This window comes from Pinus tabuliformis, chromosome 7 (assembly GCF_031772625.1).
Source record: "Pinus tabuliformis cultivar Carrire ecotype Pingquan chromosome 7, CPIR1, whole genome shotgun sequence".
Taxonomy (NCBI): domain Eukaryota; kingdom Viridiplantae; phylum Streptophyta; class Pinopsida; order Pinales; family Pinaceae; genus Pinus; species Pinus tabuliformis.
The window spans coordinates 12,965,521-12,977,854 of record NC_142293.1 but is presented as its reverse complement, the minus strand read 5'-3'; positions in this window follow the sequence as shown (position 1 = coordinate 12,977,854).

Here is a 12,334-nt window from a genome sequence, read left to right as displayed (position 1 = left end):
AAACTTCAAGAAGAAAGACCAATGGTTGTTTTTGGGCCTCATGTTGAAGAACTTCATCCTTCCACTACACCCTTCTACGTGACCCTGATAATTCATGACCTCTTATTACATAACTGCATGTTGGACTCCAGATCCTCACATAGCCTCATTCCCTTAGCCATGACGGAACAACTTGGCTTACATATCACCAAGTCCTACAAGTACCTATACTCCTTTGACTCTAATAGGGTTAAATTCTTGGGTATGATAATAGATCTGGTGGTAAACGTGGCTTAGATCCTTGTGAAAAGCGTAGTGATGGACATCGTAGTGGAAGATATTCCCCCTCAATTCGGCATGCTCTTATATAGGTCTTGGTGTTCCAAGGTGGGAGGCTCTACCAAATTAGATCTAACTTATGCCACTATTCCCACTTTTGGAGGTGAATAAAGGAGGTTGTACAAAGATTCCAGATTTATAAAAACTGTGACCCCAGCTGAATGTTCTAAAAATTCTCCAGTGTATGGAAAAGAAAGTGACCTCTCCTTCATGTTCGTAGAAGAATAGAAGACCATATTAGAAGAAACACCAGTACACCTAACGATGTAGTTAGAACACCAACACACATATGAAAACTAAGTGTGGAAATTATACTTTGACGGAGCGAATTCTAAAGAGGAAAATGGAGGAGTATTGTTGCTATCTCTTGAAGGCAGCCTGATACCCCTATCATTTAAGTTGGAGTTTGAGACAACCAACAATGTGGCAAAGTATGAAGCATTTCTCCTTGGGCAACAAAGAGCAAGGAATATGAATATTGAATGATTAACTGTGCATGGAGATTCCGAGATGATTGTAAAGCAAATCAGAAATCAGTGCCAAGCTAAATACCCTAGATTAAGGACTTACCAGAATGAAGTATGGGATTTGATTGATAACTTCTTCCTGGCCTTTAATATCCAATTTCTTCCTAGAGAAGGAAACAAAATGGTTGATTCCCTTGTTGTAGCAGCAAGAAATTTCAAACCCCCTCAAAATACGCTTCTCAAGTACGAGGTGGAGGTTAGATACATACCCTCTATACTAGATAATGTTAAGCACTGGCACTTTTTTTAGGACGATGAGAAAATCAAATAATTTATAGAAGTAGTTGGGGAGTTTGCTAACTCGAAAATTGATCAAGGAGAGGAAAAAGAGGTAGATCAATAACCCACTTCGTGGGAAGACACAGTGGTTGGACATAAAATTTTACAACTAAAACAGAATACCATTCCTCGTGGGCTAGTCCCACTCGAAAGATTATTTAACAAGGATGATGTAGCCTCCAAACCAATGGTTCTGAAGATGGACGAACAAGTAGAAGATTGCAATATTGGCTCAAAGGATGAAACCTAGATAGTTTGACTATCAAGAGGAATCCCCTCGCAATATAAACAAAGGTATTTAAATCTCTTCAAAACCTATAAGGATGTTTTCGCTTGGTCTTATGAGGAATTAAAATCATTTGATACTAACATCATACAGCATAAGATTCCTTTAAAGAGTGAAATAAAACCATGCAAGAAGAATCTTAGGCAGATTAATCCACTCTTACTCCCCTCCATTGAGAAATAACTAAGGAAACTTCTACTGGTTAAAATCATAATTCCTTTAAGGTACTCAGAGTGGGTGGCCAACTTTGTCCCAATCTGAAAAAAGAATGGAGAAATAAGGTTATGTGTAGATTTTCAAAACCTTAACAGGACATCATTGAAATACAATTACCCGCTACCTAAGATGAATTAAATATTGCAGAAGGTGGTTGGGTCAGTCAGGATGTCCATGATGGATGGGTTCTCTGGTTACAACCAAGTGGCAGTCCACCCTGATGATCAGAAGAAGACTACTTTCACCACCCCTTGTGGAACTTTCATGTATGCTCGCATGCCCTTCAGTCTCCACATTTCAGAGGACTATGGATATAGATTTTTTAGGGGAGAAAGATAAGTTCACAGTGGTGTATTTGGATGATATCATAGTCTTCTCTAAGACTGATAAAGAACACATCCTCCACTTGAAGCTCATCTTCGAAAAATGCAAGAGGTATGGACTATCCTTGAACCCCAAGAAATCTTAGTTTTCCCTGAGTGAGGGGAAGCTACTAGGATATATCGTAGCACAAGGAGTTAAAATTGATCCTAAGTGAGTTGAATCTATCAGTCACATTCATCTACCCTGAAATAAGAAAGAGGTTCAAGCCTTTTTGGGAAAAATCAACTTCTTGAGGAGGTTCATACCCAACTATGCAGAAATAGTGAAGGGTATTACAGATATGCTAAAAAATGAAAATGAAGACAAGTGGAGCCCCTCCCCCCGAGATTATTTTACTAGAATTAAATAATCTTTAGCCAAAGCACCGGTACTAGTCAGCCCTGACTACTCAACACCTTTCTATATATTTCTTTTGCTTCTCCGCATAATATTGTCACAATTCTGCTATAGAAGAATAAAGATGGTTATGAATATCCCATCGCCTTATTCAGCCAAGTCTTGGGGGATGCTGAGCTAAAATATAACATCTTGGAGAATGAAGCATATGCACTAGTCAAGGCTTTGAAGGCATTTTGATTGTATGTGCTAGAATCAAAAATCATAGCATTTGTCCCAATGATAGTGGTCAAGGACATCCTTGTGAAAGGAGACAGTGAAGGAAAAATGGGTAGGTGGATAGAAAATTTACAAGAATATGAGTTAGACATAAATCCTACTAAGCTCATAAAAGGCCAGGGGTTGGCCAAGGTTTTATCAGAATCTAATTTCTAAGCTTTAGGGATAAACCTGATAACAGAGGAAGGCAGAATAGAGGTTCAGTAGAACAGGATTAAAACATTAGAGAAAAAGATCTATGCTAAATATGAGGGATCACCCTAGTATAAGAATATCATACAGTTATCTCTTATTCTTGAGGTGCCCGCTAGGGCTAGATAAATCCAAATACAGAACTCTGAGACTACGATCTCAAAAGTATATCATATCCAATGGTCAAATCTACTGGAAGGACCTGCTGAGAGTTTTGCTGTCGTGTTTGGTAGAAGGAAAAACTCATAAAGTGATTGAGGAATTTCATGGAGGATTTTGTGGAGGTCATTACAACTGGAAGGCCACAGCTCACAAAATACTCAGGGCAGGATTATATTGGCCTACATTGTTTGGAAATGTTCATTCCCAGGTTAGGTCATGTCAGAAGTGCCAAGTGTTTTCTCAAAGACGAAAACCTTATCCTCTCCCCCTAATTCCAGTGCATGTGGAAGAACTCTTCAAACAGTGGGGACTAGACTTCATAGGATAAATAAACCCACCTTCCAGTGGCCAACACAAGTGGATATTAACAGCCACAGATTATTTCAACAAGTGGGTAGAGGCTATCCCATCCAAATATGCCACAGAGTCAGTGGTAATCAAGTTTATGGAGGAGAACATATTATCTCTCTTTGGTTATCGTATCAAAATTATCAATGACAATTCTCAAGTCTTTAAATCTGCAAAATTCACCATCTTCTGCCAGAAATTCAATATCATCATTGGACACTCCACTACCTACTATCCTCAAGGTAATGGCTTAGCTGAGTCATCAAACAAAACTATGGTGAGAGTGCTAAAGAAGACCATCACCGAGAATCAGAGGAACTAGGATACCCAATTGAAGTTTTCCCTTTGGGCTAACCGAGTGACTCCTAAACAATCCACTGGAAAATTGCCTTTCGAGCTAGTGTATGGAAAGGTTGCAATCTTCCCAATCCAATTGGAAATTCTAGTAGAAAAGTTATTGCAGGAAGTTGAGGAAGAGCCAAGTGCTTTGACATGAAGGATAAACCAACTAGTCAAACTTCATGAAAACAGAGAACAAGTGGGGGCTAAATTGGAAAATTACCAACAAATGATGAAATCCCTATTTGACAAGAAGGCCAAGGATCGACCTATTAAATGAGGAGATTTATTTCTCTAATGGGATGTCCGACAGGAAGGAAAAGGAAAACATGGAAAGTTAGATCCACTTTGGTTCGGCCCTTTTAAAATTTTAGAAGAGAAAGGAAATAATATGTACCTACTCGAAAATCTAGATGGTTAATCATTGGAACGGCTAGTAAATGGTCAATTCATAAAACTCTATTTTTAGAATTAAAGGTACCTGTCTTGCACCCATTGTAAATATCGGTGTGTATATTGTAATTATTATATGAAATTTCTAGTTTATGTTGAAAATTCCATTTTCACAAAATTATCATTTGTTTAGAATAGACTCCATGCCCAAAAGAGAAGTTCACAATCTACAGGAGCTCGACGCATTGCAATCTAATGCCCCACCACCAACTGGAGCCAATGTTGTCACCTTCTGAAAAGAGAGTTTCAGTTGTACAAAGAGGGAAAAAGAACAGAGATGTTTGGAGCTAGCCTCCAATCCATAGAAGCACTCAAATATAAACCGGAAACCATCCAATGGATAATTCTTGGAACTAGATTTCCAACGGTATATGGAACTCCCCAAAAGGACTCCAGAATCAAAGGTTAGAGCAGGTTGAAAGTTACACTTGAAAACCAGAAAACAAAGGAAAATGTTTAAGTTTAATCCCAGATCCCACAAATCGTATTTTTCTAAAGCAGAAGCAGGGGAGTGCATCGATAATCCGAAATGAGTGATCGTCGATATCGTCTTATTGCAAATCAGAGTTCTAAGAGAATATCGCAAATCGGCTGATCAGGCTATGAGGAAATCTTCACTTCGTGTAGTTGAGCTCTGATGGCACATATCGGCAATGGGGATCCATGGCACATCTCATATCGGCGCATCGCAGGTCAGATGTCTGATATATTGGAGATCATGTATCAGCGAGATGAATCGGCAGGTGAGGCAACATGGAAAATCGAAGGTTCCAACGATCCCGCATATCAGCAATCGCAAATATTTGAGTTTCGACTGACATAGCACGTGAGCGATCGCAACAGTACAAGATCGGCACATCTCAACCGGTGATAAAACAAATGGAACCCTTCCAAAGTTTCAATTGTGTTTAAAAGTGCAAGGATTTAAGCTGATAGTACAAATCATTGAGAAAGGGCCGAAAACATCTAACAAAGGAAATCAGCGGAAAACCAGGGGTAGGCGGGCCCTTTTCTCTTTCCTCTACGATGCCATGTGGAAAAATATTATTGGATCCAGTAAATACATGATGACACTGACGTCAGCATGGCATGGCAGTGCGGAAGACACATGGCATGCCGATTTGGCATTTTCATGTATCCAAAGAGGGCATATCCCAGTGACATGTGTCACCACTCAAGAAGTGCCACGTGGCAGAGGATGACGTCACGTCAAAGATCGCAAATCAGCATTTGCTGGTTGAGGCATGTTATTACATCAGGGTTAAAACCTCGATTTCCATCCGCCGAGAAAGGACCTCCAATAAGGGAGCTAGCCAGTGGTCACAGGGAAAGCAAAGAACCAAGAGCTAAGCATAACAGACGATCCCACATATCAGCGATTGCAAGTATCAGAGGGTGCAAAAAAAGACAATGTTGCAAAATCACCGATTGTGATATCCAGGGTGGACCCAATCAGAGTTCGGCGATCGCAAGCTATAGAGGGTGCATCCCTTCCTTATCCTTTTTCAAGTGGACCAAACTGTATCACACATCATAGATCACAATTTTGGGGAGGAGGCACCAAAGGCGAACATCAGAAATCACCAATATGGAGGATTCCATGTAACAAAGGAAAAAGACCCCCATAGGGGAGTCCAAAGGCCCTAGCGCCCGAGGACTAAGCGCCTGGTCATAGCCCCCGGTAACATGAAGCAAAAGGGGCTAAAGTGGATCAAAATGACCCATCCCGTAAGGACTTTTAATGGGAAATCTCGGATGCAATAGCTCCGCGATAAGGTAATGCAACACTTTAAAGGCGTGGTGGGTCAGAAGTTGAGGCATTTAAGAGAGGAGATGGAGCATTCAAAAAATTGGCATGGGCTGACCCTGTAAGGTCCCTTGGGACATGAAATCTGGTTCGACATTGATAGAGTAAATGAGGACATGGAAGCTCAGGAGGACATGATAATCCAGCATGGTGCCCCATGCATGGGGGAGGCAAAGTACCACCCAGATGACCTCTACTTCTATACTATGGCATGAAACTGATAGTTGACCACTCCCAGCTTTGAAGAACAAATAATTTGAGCAGTAAAGACAGAAGCGATGGGAATCGGTTGAGTGACACAAGAGGCCAGACCTTGGGAAAGCAACAACTCGAAGTAAAGGTGATCCCATGGATGGACATGGAGATATTTTGTTGGTATTTTCATTTGATTTTTGAATTTTTTTGTTATCTTGTAATGCGTCACCATTTAATGAAGCAATTAATCTCTTGTAGCCATTTTTTGGGCCACCGATCCATCCCAGGCCGATACAGCTAGTCAATCCGACAGTTGAGGCTTGACTGAGATACTTTTGTTGTAATTATTGTTCAATGCTCCCTTCTCCAGATAAATAGTGGGAAGAAACACTTCATATGGGTTCAGAATCCAAAAAAAACTACATGTTATTTTTGAGACTGTATGACTTTATGATATGCATCTTTCAGAATATTAAGGAAATGGTGGCGATTCCTCCTTCGAGTACTACAATATATTATCCCTTTGTTAGATTCCATTATGTTCATGTTTCCTCTCTGAATTCATGTAATAATAGCTGCTTGAATGTTTCATATGTTCGTACATATTCATTTGTATTGACTCGTTAATGCATGTGCATGTATGGATCTTAGATATTATATCCTTAAAATTGTGCTCCATGAATCATCGCACACATCCTCTTTCATCCATTATGACTACTTTTAACTCAGATAAGTGTAGAATTATGAAGGCTTCAAGCTCTATGCGATAAGTGTAGAATTCCTGACACTTCAAGCTCTGTGTGATGAGTTACTTTATCTCCTTATCCTCTCTCATTGCTCTTCCAAAGCTTATTAAATTGTAGTTCCTTGAACTACTTGGCCCCCACTAGTTTATACATATATTTATGTGAGTTGTATATATGAAGAAGTACTAGAAATGCATGGTTTACGCCATTAGATGAATAAACCAACCCATGATGTTTAGTATATATATGTGTGTGTGTGTGTGTGTGTGTGTGTGTGTGTGTGTGTGATGTGTCCAGTTTCCTGAGAATCATATGTGACATACAAAATCTAGATGTTCGAGGAACTGGTATTGTAAGCAATCAGAGGCTGTCTCTGGAAGCGACAACACCTATTACCATATTCCTTACATAAGGTAAGGATTTGAAATGAAGGTGAGCAAATCTTTGGTGCAATAATTCAGATTGAAGAGAAGTATGACAAGTCATAGCTCCCAATAGACTTCCTCCAAACTGATAGAGACCTTCAACCTTGAATCCAAACGTGAATGCATCTCTTGGGTTCCTTTACCAAACATGAACCTTCCCATCAATGAATGTCACCTTAAAACATTTGTCTTCCATCGTGGAAATAGAAACCAAGTTCTTTTTCAGATCAACTACATATGGTACTTCTTGTAAGTGATGATTTTGACCTTGATTTAAGTGAAGAGTAATAATGGAATTTCCTTTCACGGGATAAGTGCCATTATCCTCAAGTATAATCTCCATATTCGTCTTCTTTTCAACCAAGTTTGAGAGGGCCTCTTTGTACCCAGTGAAGTGTCTTGAGGCACCACTATCAATCAACCAATGATCCAATGTCTCTACAGGAGAGGCGGTGGACAGGGAAGAAATAAGATAAAATTATTTTTGCTTTACCATATTAACTTCATCGTACCTGGATTTTCTCTACTTCTTGGGAGGACAACCACTTCCATTTAGAGCAGCAGGAGCATTCCTCTTTCCTTTGTTATTGAACCTATTGTTCCTTTGATTGCCACTGATTTTGAGGTTGTTGTTATTGGTGTCATCATCTCTTATAGTATCCTTCTTGTGTGGACAATCTCGAGCGAAGTGGCCAAACCTGTTACAATTGAAGCACCTTCCTTTTCTTCCTTATTTGAATCTTGACTTGGACCCTTGACCTTGATTCCTTGGACCAACATTGTTCTTTCTCTTACAATGAGTGGAGAAGGTGGTAGGATTGTTTTCATTTGAGGGCTTATCTCTTTCCATCATCCTTATTTCTTCTTGAGTGCATCTGGCCAATCATATTCATCAAATTTTGGAATACTGTCATTGTTGATAAAGGTAGTGTTTAACACATCCCAATCTCTTGTAAGGTCCCCAAGTGCAATAAGGGAGAGCTCTCAGTCACCAATTACTTCTCCAATAGATAGGATATCATTCGTGATCTTGGTAATCCTCATGAAGTAGGATTTGATGGATTCTCCTTTATCCATCTTGATGTCTTTCAACTTGTTCTTTATAAAGAGAACTTGATTTGCATTATTAACATTGAATATCCCAACCAGCTTTCTATAAATCTCCTTATATGTTTCCAAATCAAAAATATAGGCAACCAAAGGCTTATGAATAGAATAAACAATAATATTCTTAGCCTTAACCTCACCTTTCTTGTACTTTGTTTGTGCAGCAATGGATGCATTTGAAGGAGGCTTTGTTATTCCTCCTTTGACATAGTCCATGGCACCATTCTCTTCCAAATTCAAATCCAAAGTAATCTTCCAAACATGATAGTCATATTTTCCTTAAGATTTCCTCGAATTTGATGAAATATGTAGTCATCATTGGGACTAGTTCCAAGTCCTTGTCCAATTGATTCCCTTAGTGATTTCTTTTCCTCACTATTGCTTGGGATTTGCCTTCAACTGATCTCTGATACCATGTTAACTTTAGATAACAATGGTGTTTTCTATGCTTAGCACAATTTACATCAATGTTTCTTATTAGCCCAATGAAAAATTCCAATTATCTTCAATAGAAATCACATTAACTTATACACATTGACAGTAAATGTAGATAGAACATAAAAACATATGCAGAAGACAAGCCAAGGCAAGAGGACACAATATGTGGCAAATGTCAGGGAAAATCCCAATGTGGGTAAACCCTTTGATCAAATCTTCTTATTATTCTTCAATAGTTCAGTAGAGAGAAAGAGAATACAAATATCATAAATACAAGCCCAAAACAGATATACCAAATCAGCAGTCAATGCAGCCCTAACCAGAAAGTCAACAGTGGTCAAAGATGCCCCAAAACATCCTCCAACCATCTTGGTCAACAGCAGAAGAGTGCAGCCTGCCAAGGGAGTCAAATTCAACTCAAAACCAACTCAATGAACCCAAACAAAGCCTGTTGTAATCCTGCGACCAAACCAGAAAGTCAATGCAGTAATCAACTCGGTCAAACAATCCCCAATCACCTCAAAATTTGTGCCAAATAATGCGGCCTGTAGAAATCAAAATTATACCAACAAAAACAAAGTCAATGCATGGTCAAAATTCTCCAGTCAATGCTCTTAAATGCATGCTCTAATCCCTGAAATTTTCGACCTCTAAAACCAATTCAAAAATCCACCTTCTTTCCATACGTGTGAAGAAGAGAGCCTCCAAGTTGTATGAACCAATCATGAGAGGAAAGGGAAGATGATGTGATGAGTTGAGATGATGTCCAAATGATAGGAGGGTCACTTATGTTATACATTTAATTGAGGTTGAGGAGACACATCTATTGGGCTTCATGAGCATACATTTGGTTGAGGCTGAACTTGACAATTTGTCCATGAGAATGAATAAATTCAAAATCCCATTTTTGCTTGTCAGAATGAGATGATATTTATATCAAAATTGTACCTCTCTAAAAGATGAATCCAATGCACTAATAAATCTCCATCATATGAGTTGTCCTAAGGTGGAATTTGTCCCTAGTTTCCAATTTTAACATAGACGTTACGAAATCATTACGCAATGACTGAAAAAAAAAAAAAAATAGGACTACATGTTCAAATTCTAAATGTTTGTTTGCCCTGCTCGTTGCGCCATTTATTATGTTAAACCGTATGTGATTGGATTTATGAAATGGGGCCAGGAAAAGAGTGGGAGGTGAGAGAAAAAATTCTTATGGAATGCATCAAAACAAATTCATATTCATTTATAGATTTCATACATTAAATGTTTCATGAAATATTGTTAAATTGGATGTAAATGCGGAGCTATGTGTGGGGTAGATTGGGCATATTGGTGCCAGTGTGACTTCAGTGCCATATTAGATGCTTTTGATTAAGGTTTAATATCTCTTCCACTCATTATCAAAAGATTGATGTTTTGGCACTAGATTAATCAATGTGGAATTTATGCTTTTGATTGAAGTTTAAGAGCTCTTGCACTTGCCATTTTCAAGATTAACCAATGTGGAATCTAAAAAGATTTTTGTTGAGGTCTAGTAGATATTGCATTTAGTCTTACTTTGGCATAAGATTTCTAGCAGCTCTATACTTGTTACTCTAGCATGAGTTACATTGTTAAGCTTGGAGTTACTAGTACTAACTCCAATGCATTATGATTTTAATGAAGATGTTATCACAGTTTACTTTCAAGGTAAATATTTCAAGGGTAATGGCTTGGAGCAGTTGTTTAAAATCTTCCACTGAAAATTCAGGCACACTGACAGATAATTTGTCAGTGTTGATTCAAAACATTTAAATGGCACTGAAAAATCAAATGGCAACACTCTTTTTTACCCTTTTTTCCTGTAAAAGAGAGTAACTTTGGGTGTGGTTTTCAATCAGTTGGAAACGAATTTTTAAAAATAAAATGAGGATTTTGTTGGGAACAGACCCATTAACAAAAACATCTCGCATGATTTACACATCTATCATAGTTTGAGATATTTGAATGGATCTCTGAAGCCTATTTTTCAAGAATTTGCCAATATTATTTTTTTCTATGTTTAGAAAATCATCTAATCAAATTTTAGTTAGAGAGCCACTTCGTAAATTCGACTTGGGGATCAGATATTATCTTCTCCTTGATTTTTTTTTATTTAGTAAGCTAAAGATAGATGAAGAGGTTTGAGATCCATTATTTTTTTATCTTGAATAGTTTGTAGGTATTTTATAAAGCAAATCATGAAATAGGACTAAGGGTTGGAAATACTTTAAAGAGGCAGAGCTTGTGTACACTTTTTTGAGATTAATATATTTGCTATCAGCAGTGTTATATGTGCAAATTTCTAGATATTCATGTGTGAATGGTTTCTTATCCGTTTTTCCACTATGCTTCTTTTCTACTTAGTCAAAACTTTGATCATTAAATCCTCAGTGTTTGAATAAACCTTTATGAATTGGAATTCTTACTAAATTCTGAAGTTCATGTTATTCAAAGCATTTATGTGTTTTTAAACTTAGATATCATTTACTAATATCATATTTCTTTGTTTTTATATTTATTTTTTGTAGTTTTCTACCATAACTTGATGATGATTTGTCTAAGAAACTGTAATCTATCTTGCCTTTTCTAGAGTTGTTCATATAACCTATGGCTAGCATCTTTTTCTGTCAAAGACTCTGTTCCCAATGGTCTCTTTCCCTTTTCTTTCCAAACCAATTTCATATATTACTAATTAAATTTGGCCAATGAACTTATTAACCTACTGCTAAAGTGACCTAGAGTGGTAGAGTTAAGGCGAAACCACTCTCCAGATTGAAGGGCCAGATTTCAATCCCAAAGTGGTTTGAATGGTTTCCTCGGTGAGTTTATTTCCACATCAAAGGAAAACTTATAAATTATAACATATTGGTGTCATTACCTAGGAACAAAGGTTGAATCTACCCTAGGAAAGAACGACAATGTTTCAGATCTGATTGTTGAAGCTGAACAACAGTCAGACTCATGAGAATGGGATTGCATATTTCACCTGGCAACTCCATTTTCAGTGAGATCCATATATCAAAGTACTAATGGTGACTCCTTAGTCCATTTTCAGTGAGATCCATATATCAAAGTACGAATTCTGGACAAGAAATTACCAATGTGATGGGATGACCACATGGTAATGCTGGGAGGAATTTTTAAATGTTTCGTAAGAAATTGTAAGTATTTACATTAAGAAGTGAGTTTTCTTTTTTTAAGAATAAGTTGGAAAATTTGTTTTCTAATGTAAATACAATTTTTCATTTTCCCTTATATTGTGGATAAGGGGAAATGATTCACACTTTGTGACTCTTGGTTGTCATATTATGTTCCTTGTGGGGAACAATAAAAAAAATAAAAAAAAGTGTTGGGAACAACAAAGAAGGAGAAGCTTCTGAGTGAGGAGAAGATAGGAAATCGTTGTTTCTCTATGTAATAAGTTTGAAGTTTGACTATGTGTGAGTGGCGTAAATGAACAGAAATTTTGGACT